The 17691-nt window shown below is 65.6% G+C and overlaps 1 protein-coding gene across 4 annotated transcripts in view; it reads left to right on the plus strand.

The window, feature by feature from the left end:
- Positions 1-2886: 2886 nt before the first annotated feature.
- Positions 2887-17691, plus strand: part of PLXNB2 (plexin B2) — a 30797-nt gene continuing 15992 nt past the window's right edge. For 2 of the 4 annotated variants that reach the window (XM_045555351.1, XM_045555348.1), the window contains exons 1-2: positions 2887-2982; positions 14093-14145. The gene's annotated coding sequence lies outside the window, so the exon portion shown is untranslated. Of the gene's footprint in view, positions 2983-14092; positions 14146-17300; positions 17512-17691 lie in introns of those variants that run through there. The other 2 variants (XM_045555350.1, XM_045555349.1) reach the window with 2 other exon arrangements.

Here is a 17691-nt window from a genome sequence, read left to right on the forward strand (position 1 = left end):
CGTTCCTACTCCCCAAACACCCCACCTGGCACCAGCCTGGACACGGACAGGTGCTGTAGTGGCCCCCTGGTGTCCAAACACCCGACGTGCAGCCTGACCCTGCCTCCCCAGCTCGGACCTCCGTGGCTCCGTCGCCTCAAGGTGCAGCTGAGCTCCTTGGTGAGCGATGAGGGTCCCTAAGAGGTGCCACCTCTGGGTCATATTGTCCCCCTTGTATGAAACCTCCAAGCACTGGGCCCAGCAAGGTAGAGGGCTGTCACCGCTCAGCACGTGGTGACAGCACTGTCAGGGCCCGTGGCAGGGCGGACATTAAGGTGTAGACCCAGAGCTGCAGCCAAGCCCCAGCTCAGCATCACCCCACTGTGTGCCTGTGGGTAAGTATCCTGGCCACTCAGACCCTCAGACTCCTCATCTGAAAGAGCAGGCCCCGTGTGGATGCCAGACAGTAGCTGCTGGGAGGGCCCGTCCATGGAGACTGGGTCTATGCCCTGCAAGGCCTGGGCAAGGTGCTGTCCATCTCCCTGAGCCTGGGTCCTGGTGGAGCGTGCACAGGGCTGGGGGAGGGCTTTCCTTTTCTGCTGAAGCCCCCTCCAGTCCGGAGGTGCAGGCCTCATTCAGTGCGATGCCAGCAGGTGTCATGGGCTCATGGGTTCTCACTGGGACTCCCTAGACCATGTCCTCCAGTGAGCAGGGGTGAAGCGAGCAATCGCTGACAACTTGCCACGCGGCTTGGCTGACACTGGACACAAGCCAGGTGTCCATGTGCCAGGTGTCCACGTTTCCAGCACTGTCACTGTTCTCAGGACTTTGTACATGGGGCCTTGTCCACCCTGACCATGGCCTAGAGCAGCCTGTCACTGTCCCCATCACAGGCACAGGACAGGGTGATGGAGAGGGGCAGGTGGGCCCGAACAGTCCGGTGCAGGGTCCAGGACACAAGCAGCCAGACTGAGTGGAGGCAGACGGAAGTAGTAGGCTGTTCTTCCAGAGGGCCAAGCCGGAGGGCCCCGCTGAGAGTGGGAACCCAAGTGCAGCACCAGATGGCCTGCCCCTGACTGGCACTGAGGGGCCCGCTTCCCTGTTAAGGGGAGGGTCCCTAGGGGGGTCTGCAGAGATGCCACCATTTTTCGGTGTGACCAGCTGAAACACTGGCTGACACAGCTGGTGCTGAGGGGACGGTGGAGGTCCTGCCACTCGCTGCCCTCAGTCAGGACCCTTGGCTAAAACCCGCATGGGGGGGCATCCCCACAGTGGCTCATCCTCCAGACCACTGCGGGTGGGGCTGGGGGGGAAGGGACACCGGCAGGGTGGGCAGCTCTGCCTGGGGCAGCAGGACTGGGGGGTAGAAGTGGGAGGGAGCCTCCTCCGGAGGGCGTGGCAGCCAGTGCAGAAGCAGCAGAGCAGGGGGCACAGCCCAGGGTGTGCGGCTCCATCCTGTCCCCCAGACAGCCCCCTTGCCTACCCAGGGTCCAGTCAGCTCTGAGCAGTGCAGCCTCTGTCCCGTGTCCTGGGCTGGATCGTGGCCTTACCCCAAAACACCCAGGCCAGGGACAGGCAGTGAAGAGGGAGGAAGGGCCGCAGGGTGGGGCGGGGCCTACTGAGGGGCCAGGGCCACAGCCCTGGGAGGCTAGAGAGGGCTGGGGGGCAGGCCTGGGATGGGGCCAGAGAGGGGCTTGGGTTGAGGACTGTGGGGCAGGAAAGATAGCGCTTCTCCCTCCAGCTTCCTGCCTTCTATTTAAAGGTTCCTTTTCAGTCTGGATTAGTGGCCTTCCCACATTTTTTGGTTTATTAAATTGTCTTTTTATGACACAATGCTTGTCTTTTCACTTCCTTTTTTGATAAAAGCTGGCAACCCTGTCAAACCCTGGTAATTGTGGGGTCCTCTGCATGGGGGGGATTGTGGTTCGGGGCCCAAGGGGGAAGGAAGGTTGGGGCTGGAAGAGGCCCTGCTGCTTGGGGCTGGGGGAAGGCAGACTCAGAAAAGAACTAAGGAGTGCCTCTGAGCAGTTCCGTAATGGCTTCATCTGTCTGGCTGGGGAGTTCTTAAGGACTGGGGGCCAGTCCCCAGGGCAGGGGCAGGAGGAGCAGAGGAGGAGGCTCGCAGGAGGAAGCAAGACACATCTGCAAGGAGGGGCCAAGTCTGGGTGGAAGGTAGGTCCCCAGGGAAGGAATGTCCCTGTGTGGGGGTGAGGGCTAGGGTTTGGGGAACGGCCACAAGTCCTCCCTCAGAACCAGGGCATGGGGGTTGGGAGGCCCAAAGTGGGGCCAGCTCAAGCCCAGGAACTGGAACCCCAGGGGTGGTGGGTCCCCAGAGGTGCTGCTGAGGGTCCAGGAGGTCTCAGACTTACTGGGGACCAGGGATGTGTCCTGAGAGCATTGCCAGGTGCCCTCTTTCTCCAGGAGGTCGGGGATGCTGAGACTTCCGGAAAAGGGTCAAGGGCCAGCACCCCCCAAAATGGCAGAGGTGTGGCCGGCCTGTCCCTAGCCTGGCAGCGAGGCTCTGGTGCCCCACGCATCTCAGAGAGAACCCGGGGACCCTGGAGGACCCTCCTGCGGCCTCCGGGAGCCCTGCTCTGCCGAGGGCTCCAAGCCCCGCTCCCGCCTGGGGCGCTCCTGGGGGGGTGCCCACGCCGAGGGGCATCTGTGGGCGCAGTCGTTCTGGGACAGCGGCGGGGTGGGCAGGGCGCTGCCTGGCGGGAACCCGGGTCTGAACCGGGGCCGAACCCAGCCCGACGCAGCGCGCCCAGGCGGCCGCTGGGCCACGGGCGGCTGGGGGCGCGGGGAGCCCCGGCCCGGCCCGCCCCTCCCGCGTCCTCCCCGCCCTCCGCTCCCTCTCTCCCCTGTCGGGGGCGGGGCCGGCACTCCCGCGCGCTCCGGCCCCTCCTCGGCCACACAAAGGCCGGTCTCCATGGCAGCAGCGCGGGCCGGAGCGCAGCGCCGAGCGCGGCCCGGCGCCATCGAGCCTCGGCGGCGGACGCGCAGGTACGGAGCTCGGGGACCGGGCCTGCGGGGGCGTCGCGCCGGTGGGGGCCTCGCCGTCGGCGCCGCTCCGCCCCGGCCGCCGCGCCCGGGCTTGGGGACCTTGGGGACCTGCGGCGGCTGCCGCCCGGAGGGCTCCGCGGGCCTGGGCCGCCGTCTGCCTGCGCGTCCGGCCGGGCCGCTGCCGCCCCACGCTCCTCCGGGCCCGGCGAGGCCTGCGGCGCGGGGGCCAGGGAGACGGCCCGGCCGGGCTGGGGCTCCGCGTCCCGCTGGAGTCGCGTGGGATCCCTCCTGGTTCCGGACCCACCCTCTCCGCCCAAGCCCCCCACCTCTTCAGCCCCCGAGATCCGCGCACCAAGGGGACATCGTCCCTGATGTGCAAGAGCTCGGGGCCGCCAGCCCCAGGCTGAGCCAGCACAGACGCTGGCCTGGCCGGGGCTTTCCCCGGGGGGCCGGACGCTGTCAGGCCTTGGCAGTCCCCACGTCCCCTGGGGCAGTGTTCGGGATGGTGGAGACCAGCACCCAGGACCGGGTGACGACACCCCATGCACTGGGCCTGCTCCTCGGCAGGGTCTCCCCTGCAATCCCAGGTGTGTTATTTGGGTGGACATCCCGAGACCAGGAAGTCTTGGAACTGGGGCTGAGGGGTGGGGAGGTGCTCGGCGCTTTGGCCTTGCCTCTCACCTGCTGGCGGGCACCTCCACGAGCCTCCTCCTGCGGGTAGCTGTGCTCTCCTGCCCCTCTGTGATCAGGCTACTTGGTGGAATTTGGGGGTCCTGCCTGCCCTATCTGGAGGTCTCAGCTCCAGAGCCCTGGAGCTTCCTGCCACGTCACTTGACTCCTCTTCCCGGCTCCTTGGAAAAGGAAGAAAGGCCTGTGCCCACTGTGGCCTGTGGCAGAGATCAGGATGGGGGGTGAGGCAGGGCCCCAAAACCAGTCCAAACTTCTGGGGCCTGGAGGGCTCTCCGGGCCCTCACCTGCCCAGGGAGCTGCCCCTTGAATGTCCAACTTCAGGTCCTGTGCCTTAAAGCACAGCAAGTCTGTGTGGCTTTAAAACTGAGCCTCCTCAGGTGCCCTGTGCAGGGGCAGGAGAGCACCGCTGCCCAATGTGGGGGCTCTCAGCCTGACCCCCGCCCCGGGTTCCCCAGTGCCAGGGAGCAACTGGAGAGCTGGACTGGGGGGTGGAGCTCTCCCTCCCCTGCCCTGAGGTGACGGTCCCTAGGAGGGTAGGATCAGCACAGAAATTCCCAAAGGAGAAGGAGCTGCAGGTGGCCCCTTGTCCCCCAACCCCCATCTGAGGAGTTGGGGGAGGCCTGAGGCCTGGCCAGGGGATCCTTGCCCCAGTAAAGGAGGGAAGTTACTGAGAAAAACAAGGGTTTGGAATGCAAGTCCCCCCTCCCCCACGGGCCGCCTGCCAAGAAGGAATTATTTTGGATTATCCAGCCGTGTCCAGCCACCCGAAGGGGGAGAGGGATCCACTTCCGGGGCCGTGAGCCGAGAGCCCCAGGAGGGAGGGACAGGCAAGTCTGGGCAGCTCCACCACCTCCCGCAGCGGCTGCTCAGACCGGTTGGGGGCAGGGCGGGGTGGGAGGGCATGCGTCACCTTTGGGTTGGCCCAGCAGGCCCTGCCCAGCCTGGAGTGGGCCCGGGTCCCTCCGGAGGAGGCCACGGGACAGGAGGAGCTCTGGGCCCAGCCGGGGGACCCCCCCTTCACCCCTAGAAGCCCCACAGCACAGCTTCAAGGCCTCTGAGGCCACCCTCTAGACCCAAGTTCAGGGATACACCTGGGGCAGGTCACTTGGCCCCCCTACACCGCCTACCGAGTGAGGACAGCTGAGCAGGGAGGAGCATGGGTCAGGATGACTGGGGGGTATCTCTAAGGCTGAGCCCAGCTGACTCCCTGACCAGCAGCTGACTGACAGACATGCCCCAACCTGGATGTGGCACCTGCGAGCCCGTCTCACAGGTGGGGAGACTGAGGCCAGAGGCGGGTCCCTGTGAAGAGCCTTCTGGGACGCTGTCAGGTCAGCCCCGAGTCCAGGCCTGTGCGTGCCTGAGGCCATGTGCCCAGTGGCCTGCATGGGGACTGCGTTGGGGAGGCCGAGCCGGCAGCTGGGGCCCAAGTGCAGGAAGCCCAGGGGCTTGGCCCCAGCCCAGGCCAGCGGAGCAGAAGGGATTGGATTGGAAGGCGCTGGGGTGGGCTGGCGGCCTGGGGAGGGGTCCATATGGCACATGCCCTGTCCCCTGCCTCATTCCCGAGTCTGAGAGCCAGAGCTGATGATAACCCTGGGGTGCTGGGTGTAGACAGGGGGATGCAGTGGCCAGGAGAGGCTGTGGCTTCTGTCACCCCCCGTGCTGTCCCTTCCCTGAGCTAGGCAGGCTGCGCTGCGGTGCCAGGCCCTCAGCCACAGAAGCTGTCTCCCTGAGGGCACGAGAGCAGTCTCTCCAGCTTCAGCCGGGGCCTCGACAGTGTGGGCAGTAGTTCTCTTACCCATTGAGGCCTCCTGTACCCAGAGCCTGCCCTGGACATGGGCGTGGGACAAGGTGGTGAGGTGACCGGGACTCGAGCCCAGCCCTGGCCTGGGAGGGGCCCAGCGTTGACCACCCTTCTGCAAGGCGGACGCAGGTTCGCTGGGGGCTGGCTGGGCAGAGTCCCTCCCCTGGGGGTAGTGGCTGTTTGTGTCTGGAGTGGGGCTGTGGGTGGCGCAGGGCTGGGTCTCTAACTAATTACAGGCTGAGAAGGGTGGGTCAGTGGCTGCAATTGGCTGGCGGGGTGCTGGGTGCGTGGGGGCTTGGGGGTGGCTGCCCCTGGCTGCCCTCCTCATTCCGGGCTACACATGGTTCCTCTCCCTTCTTCCCTTCCGCAGTTTCACATCCCCTGGCACGGGCTCCTGTGAGGACCCCGCCCACTGACCAGGGAAGGATGTTGCCCGGGCACAGCCTCCCTAACCCCAAGCCAGGCCCGGGGACAGTGGCCCTCTCGGCCTCGCTGCCTTCTCCCCGTCAGGCAGGGCATTTGAAGGGACTGGCTGGGCCCCTGCCATCCTGTCCACAGTGTGACACCCACCCTAATGGGTCTTCCTTACTCTCCTCTGCGGAATTCACGAGCCTGTGACGGTGACTGATTGGACGCAGGGCCCAGAGGGAGCCAGAGTGGTCAGGGACGGCAGAGCGCACTATTGGTGGGGTTACCCTCAGATCTGCCCCACCCTGTGGCATGTCTGTGTCGGGGAGGAGCCTAGGTCCAGTCAGGGCCTGGCGCTGGGGTTCTGTTTCCCATCTCCCTGGCCCCACCTCTGTGGCTCAAGGACACCCCCCCCCCCCCGCTACCCCCGGACTGGCTGAGGTCACACCTCAGCTGCTTGGTGTCCCCATTTGGTTTACCAGGTGAGGGAGGGGCTCGCCCTGGGCCAGGAACAGGGACGCCTGGGGACAGGGCAAGGCTCTGTACGCACACCCTCTCTCCCTCAGACCCCTGAGGTCTCATGGCCTCTGAAACCCAGCACTTCCCCATTCTGGTGCCAGCTGGGTCCAGGCACAGGGGCCCGCGGCTGGGAGAGGAGGCTGTGTGGGTGCAGCCTCAGTTCTGACCCTGCCAGCAGCCCATGCTGGGGCACAGCACATCGGGTGCAGGGATCAGGCCCCGGGGCTGGGCTCCCGGCCCTCTGGCACAGCTGGCCACAGTCCCCTTGTGGGGCTCTGGGGGGAGAAACACGGTGTCCAGCTCAGATGTCTGTGCTGCCCCAGCTGGGCTCCCCCTCAGCAAAAGCAAGAAAGAGGAAAAGGGCTTGAAGTCAGTCTTTTGGGAGGCCACCTGTGTCAACACAGCCCCCTGAGGGGCTAGGCAGGGCGTCGCTCCCGTGGCTGGGACAGTTCCGGCCTGCTGGCCCTGTGCAGGGCTGGGCTCTTCCCAGGTGGCCCCCTGCTAGGGCCAGACCAGGCACCTGTGGGCTGGTGACTGGGAGTCCTCCCAGGTGCTGGGGGAGGGGCTGGAGGCCAGTGGTGGCTGCTTTTCCAGGCAGCTTTGAGAGCTTCTCCGAGGAGGCACCCACTGCCCTGCCCTGCCCTCAGCTGGGTGCTGAGGCTGAGGCAGTTCCCAGGGGGCTGTCCCTCGGGCAGCACAGATGGCCCTGGTGAGAGGGCGCTCCATGGCTGGCACTGTGCCCACCTGGGACCGGAGCTCCGTCCTCACCTGGGTCCTCACTTTGAATCTAGGCGAGTGCTGGGGGTCTGAGGATAGCCCAGACGCAGCAGCGAGGGTCTGTCTTGGGAGTGAAGGGGCCTGAGGACACATGATTCAGAGGCCATGGCGTGGCAGGGGGGCCACAGCCTGGCGGGGTGGTGGGGAAGCTGGGGTGCCCTGAGCCTTGCAGGGGCTCTCCTAGTCACAGAGAGGGGGGCTTGAGGACAAATAGGAAGTGGGGGCCCTGTGGATCCTCACCACCCCCAGGTGTGTTCAGAGCTCTGGAGCCAAGACCCAGTGCTCTCTGGGGAAGATGGTGGCTGCCCCCAGGGCAGGGGGAGGAGGGAACCCAGCTGGGCCCCCCACCCAGCCTCACCCGCTTGACACCAGAGCCACCCCTCTCCCGCCCAGGGAGTGGGAGAAGCTATTTTAAGTTGAGCTGAGCTGGGCAAGCTGCCGGAGAGGGGCAGGTGGTGGGAGGGAGGGGCTCCAGCAGGACCCACCCTCCTCTCGGCTCAGAGCTGCTCCCCCAGGTTGGCCAGAGAAGTTGAGGGGCCTGGCCTCCCCAGCCCCTGGTATCAGGCCTGCTTTGGAGACTGCCCCGAGGGACCTCAGGACCCAGAAAAAGATTTCAGGGTCGGGGTGGGAAGACAGGGAGACCCAGGCAGACCTGCCCCACCCCCAGGCCCAGCAATGCTCCCTGGCGGTCTCCCCAGTTCAGCATCTAGACCTGAGGCTGCCGTGGCCCCTGGCCAGACCCTGGTGCGTCCTTGCCGGCAGCTCCTCCAAGAGCTGGGCCAGGCCTCCAGGAGGGAGCTGGTGCTGGGTCTCAGGGAGGCTGCCGGGCACCCCCCACGCCACCCCGCCACATGCAGGCGTCGCCTCCCACTCACTGCCCTGCCTGCTCTGAGCGTTTCCGCATTGGGAAGTCCGGGTCCCGCCGCCCACTGCCTACCTCAGCCTGGACTCCAGGCCTGCCCAGGCCCCTCAGAGCACAGCCAGCCCCCTCTGCCCACTGCCACGCACATGGCATCCTGGACTAACCCACGTCCTGGAGTCTGGGGTCTCTCCCTCAGGCTCTTTGTCTGGGGTGAGACCCCTGTTGGCAGGACTCCCCCATCAGCACCGCGACGTGTGTGCCTGCACACGTGTGGTCATGTGTGTGAGTGGTGTCTGGCACATAGGCTTGGCGCAGTGCCCCAAGCTAATTGTGGGGTTCAGCTGTGATGGGGGAGGCGGGGCTGGGGTGACCGCAGCCGCGCTGACAGGCTGACACAAGCTGACGGCGAGATTACAGGCCTTGCTCACTCCTCACTCGCTGGGGCCCTCACCCGCCCGCCCCCGTGCCCACCCCTGGGGGGTGGAAGAGGGGCTCTGGGCGGGAGTTGGTCCTGGGCCAGCTGCAGCCACCATGATCCTCTGGCTGCCCTGGCCAGCAGCCGCCAGGACCTGGTCTCTGACCCGCCAGCTGTGGGGGTGAGCTGGAGAAGGGGAAGATGTGTGGGGGCCGTTCAGGGTGGGGCTGCGAGCAGGGCAGGGAGGCAGACGTCGGCACCGAGGGGCTTGTTGCCGGCAAGGCTTAGGGTTAGAGTCTGGCCCCCAAATCCCACCCCCATAGTCCCTCTGTGACCGGACAGCTGTCTGAGCCTCTCCTCATCCTGATGAGCTGATGGCCCCCTGGCAGTGGCGACAGGCCTCGTGTTTTTGTGCCCTGAATGCCTGGCAGTGCCCACTGCCCCCTCAGCCAGCCTGTGGAGTGGGGGCTCCTGATCTGAGGGGCAGGGGCGAGGCTGAGGGGGAGTGGCCAGGGAGGGGGACACAGCCATGTCCAGGCAGGACGGTGGTGGCTGGGGCCCAGAAAGGGGCTGTTGGGAGGAGACAGGTGGGTCCGCAGGCCCTGTGCGTGTGGGAAGACTGCTCCGGAGCCGACTGGATCCCACTTTCTGTCTGAGGGCCTGGGAGGCCCCGTGCCCTGGATGTGCCAGGTGGGCTGTGGCCCTAGGGAAGGCTGAGGAGGGCCATGAAATTGGGGGAGGCAGCTTGACTGCTGGCATCGTGGGGGCCCCAGTCTCAGGGCACCCACGTGTGCGGAGGCTGCAGTGGGCACAGAGGGAGGGGCTGGGGCGGACACCCTTGGCTTTGCCAGGTTAGCTCACGGGGCACCTGAGGGGCAGAGCTAGACACAGAGGCCCTGGGTGCCAGGCGACCGCAGGTCTCAGACACAGGGGCTGAGAGGTGGCCTGTGTGCAGCTGGGGAAGGGTCACCACAGGGAGGCAAGTGGGGGCCATGGCTGACCCAGGCCGGGCAGGGTGACAGGGAGCACCCTAAGGCATGCTGCAGAAAAGCCCCGGGGCTTCTTGGGGCACACCTAGGATCCTTGACTGGTGACCTCATCACTGCCAACAGCTAGGGGTGACTTTTCATGCTGGGACCCAGAGTCCAGACTGCAGGGGAGGTGGACCCAAAGGGAGGAGCCCCGGCTAGCGGGGAAGGGGCTGGTGACAGCCTCTACCTGGGAGGTGTCCTTGGCCCAGAGTCCTGCGGGAGCTCCCGGGCTGACGCAAGGCTCCGGCTAGGAAGTCAGTCTGTTCCTGGAGCCCCGCCCCGCCCCACCCCTGCTCCTAGGTCAGCTTGTGCGGAAAGAGCTCAGCCTTTGCCTGGGTGAGTCTGGCCTCCGCCCTGGGCCGGGGTCACGCATGATTGGCAGCTAGCTTGGCGGGAGGAGCCCTGGGACCACCCGAGGCAGGGGCGCAGCGCTCACCTTGCCCTTTACTTGGCCGGGAAGACTCAGGTAATGGCCGGCCGAGCACTTCGCCCCGCCGGACGCCAGGTGAGCGCTTCCAGGGGAAGTCTCCCTGGGCCCACGTGACCGTCTCCACCGCCGTCATTGTTACTCCGAGTCAGGCTCCCGCCCACCCGGCGCGTCCTGGGGTCCCCGGGCCTGGCGAAGCTGGTCCAGAGAGCCGGAGCCACGTGCCCCCCTCCAGGTGTGCGCGGGGCGCAGGGGCCAACAGGTGGGGCGGGGCGCCGGGAGTCAGGGGGGCGCGGGCGGACGACCCCGAGCTCAGGCGCGCGAGTGGCAGCGGGCAGCGCCCCTGGGCAGCCCCCGTGTCCCCCGGAGGAGCTGCCGCCGCGCCCGCGCCCGCGCCCCCGCCCGGCGCCGCCCTCCCTCGCCGTCCCCAGGTAACCGTCCTGCGCTCCCGGGGAGTCTGGGGCGGCGTCGCCTGGGGAGGGGGCTCTGCCTGGGAGGAAGGGGGCCTGGGCCGGCCTCACCGGAGGGGGTGCCCGGCCTGGCGCAGGTCGCGTAACAGGCTCAGAGTCCCACCCCGTAGACGCCCCTCCCCGGCCCGCAAGCTCTAGGGGCTGAACTCTGACCCGAGTCACCCAGGCGGGTGGGGCTGCGGCTGGGGCCGCCGCCGTAGCCCTCCGAGGGGCGCGCCCGGGGCGGGGGCTTCGAGCGGGCGGAGGCCGCCCCCTCCCCCGCCGAGGCCTCTCGCGCTTGTTTTGAAAACAGCGAGGCTGCAGGCCGGGATTCGCGCTGCGCTGCGACGTTTCTTCCGAGTCGTTCAGGCTCGGCTGACTGCAGATTCGCACACGGTCAGGGGTCTCCGCTCTCCGTAGCCCCCACCCGTGGGGGGCAAGCCGCTCAGAGGTCCCTTCACCTGCCCTGGGGTGGCACAGCCCCCACTTTGTCAGAGGTGGCCTCTCCCCCTGCCCCTTGAGGGTCCCTAGTGCAGGGCCTGTCTCCCTCCCAGGCTTTTTTTTTTTTTTTTTTTGAGAGAGAGTCTCACTCTGTTGCCCAGGCTAGAGTGCCCTGGCGTCGGCCTAGCTCACAGCAACCTCAAACTCCTGGGCTCACAGGATCCTCCTGCCTCAGCCTCCAGAGTGGCTGGGACAACAGGCATGTGCCACCACACCATCTAATTTTTTCTATTTTTTGGTAGAGACGGGGTCTCGCTCTTGCTCAGGCTGGTCTCAAACTCCTGACCTCAAGTGATCCCCCCACCTCGGCCTCCCAGAGTGCTAGGATTATAGGCGTTCCTGCACCTGGGCCCTCCCAGGCTTTTGACCCCTAGATGGGCCTGCACAGTGCTAGCACCCTCCCCTCACAGAGCCAAGGGTGGAGGGCTGTACCTATCCCCTCCCCCGCCTGTCCCCACCTGGACCTCAGCCTGGAATTGAATTGCCCCTTCCTCTGTGTCTGCCAGTGCCTGGGTGGCCTTCTTGCCTGAGTGCCTCTGCTCCCCAGTCCCAGCCCTGCCTGGTGCCCCCCAGCCTGCTGGCCTGGCCTAGCACAGCCCCCAGACTGAGACCTTCCTGCCCCTGGGCCTGACTGCTTTGTGCCGATTTGATTTTAGCATTCAGAAATTGCTCAATCTGTGTTTGCTTGAAAATACTGAAAAGAACCCTCAACTTTGTCCCACACCCCAGAAACCGGGGGAGGATGAGGGGTGCTCCGACCAGGGCCGACAGCTCCCAGCCTTTGGCCTAGTCCTGCCCCTGCAGACGCCTGTTTACCTTTTCCTGGTGGGGTGGGGGCGGGCAGAACCCGCCTGTGCTAGGGGCCTGGCGGCTGTGGTTAAAAAAGGAACCTGCGGAGGGAACTCGGAGGGTAACCAGCCGGAAAGGGGCTCGTGCTGCTTCTACTCAGTCTGGGGCATGGGGGAGGCCCAGAGCCCCCGGCCTGCCCCTGCCCCTCGGAGTTCTGGCTGGGGGAGGAGACACTTGTGTGTTGGAAGCCTGGGGACTGGCCGCAGGGCCAGGTGTTCTTTCAGTCCCCTGCTCAGTGTGCCTTCCCTTCCTGGTTCGCTTGGCTGTGACCCACCTGGCCAGATCCCGGGTTTGGGCCTTGCTCACATAGGGCCGGTCAATGAAGACCACAGGCCTTAGCGGGTGAATGACAGTCCCTCAGGTGCGGGTCCGGGAGGGCATCTCAGGGTTCCGAAGAACAGGAGTTTGCAGGGAACAGAAAGCAGGCATGTGGCATCCTGATGCAGCGTTCCCCGGGGCCTTCTCTGAGCAGGCCCTGCTGTGAGGATTTCCACACACGCCCACTCACGCAAACCTCAAGGCAGCCCTCTGAGGTGGGACTATTCTTACTTCCAGGCTACACGTGGGGAAACCGAGGCACAGAGCAGCTTTGTAAAGAGCCCACATTGCTCAGCTAGAAAGTGACAGAGTGAGGGTTTGAACCCAATAGTCTGGCTCCAGAGTTGGGCCTTGAGACCACTGCCTGCTTGGAGCTCTGGGTGTGTGACCAGAGCCACCAGGGGAGGGCTCAGCCATGGCCTCAGAGGCCTGTGGGCTGGGAGAGGGGCCTTTATCTGGAGTAGCTGGGAGGGACCCTCCTTTGTGCCAGAGTGGGCGTCCCTGGGAAGAGGCTGGCCTTGCCTGCAGCCCCCCCCCCCCGCCCCGTCAGGGGAGGGTGGGCTTGGGGGGGTGCCGCGGGGAGAGGCGTTGGGGCTGGAGGAGGCTGAGGGAGAAGGCACAGAGCACACAGGCTGGGAGCTGACCCTCTGGGGCGGCAAAGGGGGCGCTGTGAGCTCTGCCACCCCCAGCGCAGCCCCCTCCCTCACTGGCTGCCCCACCGAGTGCAGGCGGGTCCAGCTCTCTTGGTGCATCCTCCCTGCTCCAACCTGTAAGCCTGAAGTGCCCTGGGTTTCGCTGCTGAGTTTTCGGAGGAGCACCTTTTGCCCCTCTCAGGAGGCTGTATTGAGTCTCCTCCCCCCCAGCCCCTTGGCACATGCCACCCTTCCCGCCTCACTCCTGCAGGTCTCCCTTGGACTCAGCCATGGGTCCAACCCTGGGTCCTGCTGTCCTGCTGGGGTCAGCTGGGGGGCATGCAGGGCTGCATGCTGCACAGGGCAGGTGGAGGGTCCTTGCGGGGTGGGGAGGGGAGGGCTGGGCATGGTGGGACCTCTGGCCCCAGGCCTAGCCAGGCTGGGGATGAGCGTGCAGTGGCCCTGCAGCCGGAGCAGGGTTCCATGGCTGAGCCTTGGGGGTGGTCTCGGCCAGCCTGGAAAGCTGAGTCCTGAGGCCACGTGGAGCCAGAGGAGTGGGCTGGGGAGAAGCCATAGTACTGTTAGGTGTGCGGCTTTGTGTTTGGACGAGTAATACGTATTTTTTTTTTTTAAGTTACTGTGCTATCCCGAGCCCCTCCTTCTTGCCCCCAAAGTTCAGTATTTTCAGTTTAGATTGAGGGCTTCAGGCCTTCAGCAGGTAACCCGTGTGGTGATGGTACGGTGTCAACAGGCCACCACCTGCCTCTGCCACGTGGTTTCCAGCGTCCTCGGTGGGTGCTGCGTGGTTGCCAAAGTTTCACTGCAACAAACCACACGCCTAGAAGTGCCTCGGTCTGTGCCCGCCTGTGGACGTGGGGGTTTGTCCAGAATGCCAGGGTACAGGAGCAAGCATTGCCAAGCGCTACAGTGTAACATTCTCCCCGCTAGAGTGTAACAGTGTAACATTCTCCCCGGCTGTTCCTGAATGAATTCATTTAGTCCTTAAAACCCCTGGGGGTAGCTCACTGTTACTGTCTCCTTTCCACAGATGGGGAAATGAGGTACAGAGAAGTTAAGTAACTTGCCCAAGGTCACACAGCTAGTAAGTAGCATTTCAGGGTCATGGGTATGCCTATTTTCAGAAAGCAATTTTTATTTTATTTGGAGTAATATACGTAACGAGTTTAAAAAGGCCGACAGTACCAGTAAACTTGGCCCTGAGAAGAGGGGAGAGGGGTGTGCCAGGCTTGTGTTCTGGGAAGACCACGTGAGCTGTTTGCCCCAGGCTGGGGCCTGCAGGGAGGCCAGGTGGGGACCTGTGGGCTCTTTCTTCCCCTCCCCTTCCCCCCACACCAAGGCGGAGCAGAGGGGACAGATGGCAGCAGGCCAGGCTCCTGGTGTGACCACTGTCTCTCCTTTGCCTCCTAGAGAATCTTGATGCCTGCCTGGAGCAGAAACTGAACTGGACCACTGGAGCCGCGGTGAGGGGGCCGTGCCCACCCGGGGAAGGCAGCGGGTGGCTGGGCCATGTAGACAGTGAGGCTGGAGGTGTCTTGAACCACCCTGAATGGTGTCCTTGAGGCCCCATCTAGGCAGGTTGCAGCCACACGTCCCTCTGCAGCCCCTCCCATGGCCTGTCTGGATGGACGCAGAGGTGTCGGGGGGAGGGCCCAGAGCTGAGAACTCAGGGGTGCCCTGTGCACCCATCTGCCCAATCCCAGGCAGGCGAGTGTGACCCCGGTCGGGGTGGGAGCCTCCTTGTCCATGGGGCGCTGTGGGGCCCCCAGTTCTCTGAGGTCAGGCTGTTATTCAGGTGGAGCCTAGGTCATCGTGTGGGCACTGGGGCTCTGGGTTCTGGAACTTTGCAGCTGGGACTTTGGAGGTTGGCGTCCAGACACTTCCTGGGCCAGCAGCAGGCCACAGCTGGTGTGGCTTCTTGAAAGTGCATCTCTGAACTTGAGCCAGGAAGAAGGCTGCCTGGTGCCCCTGAGGAAATCCCCACCGCCCTGTGTCCGTGGGGGTCCCAGGACAGCTTCAAAACAGGAAGCTCCTGCTGCCCGCCTGCCCTGCTGTTCCAGGAACGCCGGCAGCAGGAAGCTCAGCTGGCTGTGCCTGGCGCCTCCTGCTCGGCTGCCTGAGCTTTGCTGTGGTCATGGGTCACGGGTCACCCTTTGCTCCCGGGCTTGGCCAGGCAGGTCACCTGAGGCCGCCTCTGTCTAAGCAGCAGGGAGCTCCACCTGTGGAGCGAGGTCCCACCGCCCCCTGCCTGCCACTCTGGAAGGCCTGGGCTCGGCAGGGGCTCCGAGCCCTGTGGTATCCCCTGTGGTTTCCGGGCCAGTGTGGTTTTCCTTGGTGGCACATGTGGTATCTATCAAGCACTTGGGGTGTACCAGCCCCGGGGGCACCTGGGCCAGGTCAAAAGATGGGCTCCTGCCCAGGGGCCTCAGCCAGGTAGCCGTGTGCTGGAAAAGGTTGGCCAGAGGGGTGGAGAGCGTTCTTCCTGCAGCGCCCTGTGGGTCAGGAGGGAGAGGCCCCCACACGGGGGGTGCAGGCTGGGGGCCGTGCAGTGGCTGGCGGGGCCCAGAGCCAGAGCTTTTCCTGAAAGGAGGCGCCCAGGGTCCCCCTGGCTGATCCAGGCCTTGAGCTGGGGTTTGGGCAGGCCAGCCACCCTGCAGGACAGGACCGGCGAGAGGGTGCGTGGCTCCACCCCGCGCTGGCTGGGCCCCCGCCCCTGCCCCGCCTGGTGCATTCCATTCATTCCCAGCTTGCGGTTGGGCGGAGCGGGCGGAACGGGAGCGGAGCTGGGCCGACCCTGGTGAGCCTGGGCCTGGGCTGGGCTGAGGCCCTGCTGGGCGGACTTAGGGGTGGGGGCAGCTGGGCCTGCAGGGGGCAGCCGAGGCCTAGGCCCGTCTCATCCCGGGGAGGGGGAGGGCCTGCCGGAGTGACCAGAGTGACCGTAGCGGGTGTGGGGAGTGATCTGGCCCCTCCTAGGTGCCGGGCTCTGAGCAGAGTCTGGGAGTCCCTGGCATCCAGCTGGACCCTCCCCTGCCCTCTGGACGGGCAGCCGAGCCACAGACGAGGGCCCTGGGTTGGGCAGGAGCCCCCTCCCCGAGGATCTGCCCCATGGTCCTGAGGGGCTTGTGAAATCTTCCTGCCTCTAAGGCCACTGTCTTCTCCCCAGTCCGATCACCCCCATCTCGGTGGCTGGAGTCACACTGGCTCCTCCCTCCCTCATGGCCTTGCCTCGGGCCACCTTCACCTCTGCCCCACCAAGCTGCCAGGGCCCTCCCTCCTGGGCCCCCGTCTCCCACCCTCTTGGTAGTCACCTCTCCAAGCAGCTGCCGGCTCGTGGGCATGAGGGTCCCCAGGGGCTGGGCAGGAACTGAGCACTGTCACCCACGTGCTGGGTGGGGGTTCTGTGCAGAGGCAGGAGCTGCCTGGCTGAGGGGCATCTTCGCCACGGGGGGCCGGAGGCCAGCCAAGCCCTGTGCCTCACACGGGGACCCTGGTGGGAGGGTGTTGTCCATTGGTTGCTCTAACTATGCTTCCTGCAGAGGCCTGAGGAAGCCTGTGGACAGTCAGAACAGAGGGACGCAGGATGGGAGCAGAGAACAGCCACAGCCTGGTCGGGGGCATCCTAGGGGCCTGAGCAAAGAAGGAAGCGGGTTTGATGGGAGGGTTATAGGGTCCGTGAGAAAAAGCCACCCCGTTCTGATAAACACGGCCTCCCCCAAAGCCGGGGCCCCAGAGGCACATCTCCCTTGGCGCCAGAGCAGAACAGCTTTCACCCTCCCGGGATGCAGAAGTGCAGTGGTCAGAGGCTGTGCCCCACCCCCCACCCCCGCTGCGGGCGGGTCAGAATCCCCCCACCGACCAGCAGCGAGGCCCTGGGCAGGGACTTCCCTTCTCTGTGCCGCAGTCTGTTCTCCTGACAAACAGGCCAATAACGGCAGCTCCACGGGCTGCTGCGGGCTCAGAGGAGAAAGTTCATCGAAAGCACCCAGGTCAGAGCCTGGCCCAAGGCCTGGCCCGTGGAGGTGTCGGCCGTCGCCGGGTGCACACGGGAGGGACTGTCACTGGAGGGTTCCTGGCGTCTCATGTTTTTGCCTTGTGGCCTGTTCTTCCTATACTTAAAGTTATTAAAGAGGCAGTGGGAAAGATTGCTTTTTCAGGGGATAAGAGCGTGTGCAGGGAGTGATGTTCAAGCTGTCCTTAGAGGGTGCAGCCCCTCTGGGGCGCAGGGTTGGGCCCAGCACGGGGAGTTGGGGAGCTGGCGGCGGCCGGCCCCACCCATCACCTGCTGCGGCAGGGCTGCCCCGACACCTGGGCACCCCGGTCACAGGTGCGCTCAGCTAAGGTTACGGCGGGTCCAGGAGAGGACAGCTGTGGGGGAGACTGGGGTAGGGGACTCTGGGACAGAGCAGGGTCCCCAGAGGGAGGGGGCACGGGCCACCTGGAGGTGGGGAAGGCCTGGAGGCAGAGTGGCCCTGGCCGCCACTTGCTCCTGAGTCTCCCGTGATGCTGGTGCCCTTAGTCGGGGAGGGAGGGCCACACGGGTTCAGGGTCCACTTTGGGGGGGGGCCTCAGGTCTTCCTGCAGTTGGGGGTCCTTAGCCTGGCCCCACCCCACCCAACAGGTCTGCCCTCACCCACACGGCACAGGCCCAGGCCCCTGAGGAGTGTGTGTCCACACAGGCGGCTCGCCCAGTTAGACGCGTGCACGGACGTGGCCGGCCCAGCCCCACAGCGGCCTCCTCTCCGGGACAGCTCCCAGCTCCCGGAGCCCCGTGCCAGGGTCCTGCCTCCCCGTTCCCACAGCCACGGCTCTGCGCTGGGGGGCACGGGCAGGTGAGGAGGGTGGGTGGGCGCTGCGGGCTCCTGCGGTTCACCCAGGGGAAGGAGGCCTGGCGGGGCCCTGGCAGCGGGTGGGGAAGTGGGGCCGGGCTGCGGCCAGAGCGGCTGTGGCGGCGGGTATCGACTGTGTGCACTTGCTGGGTTACGCTTCCCCTCGCTCTTGGCTGCGTTGTC

This window comes from Lemur catta, chromosome 6 (genome assembly GCF_020740605.2).
Source record: "Lemur catta isolate mLemCat1 chromosome 6, mLemCat1.pri, whole genome shotgun sequence".
NCBI classification, from domain to species: Eukaryota; Metazoa; Chordata; class Mammalia; order Primates; family Lemuridae; genus Lemur; species Lemur catta.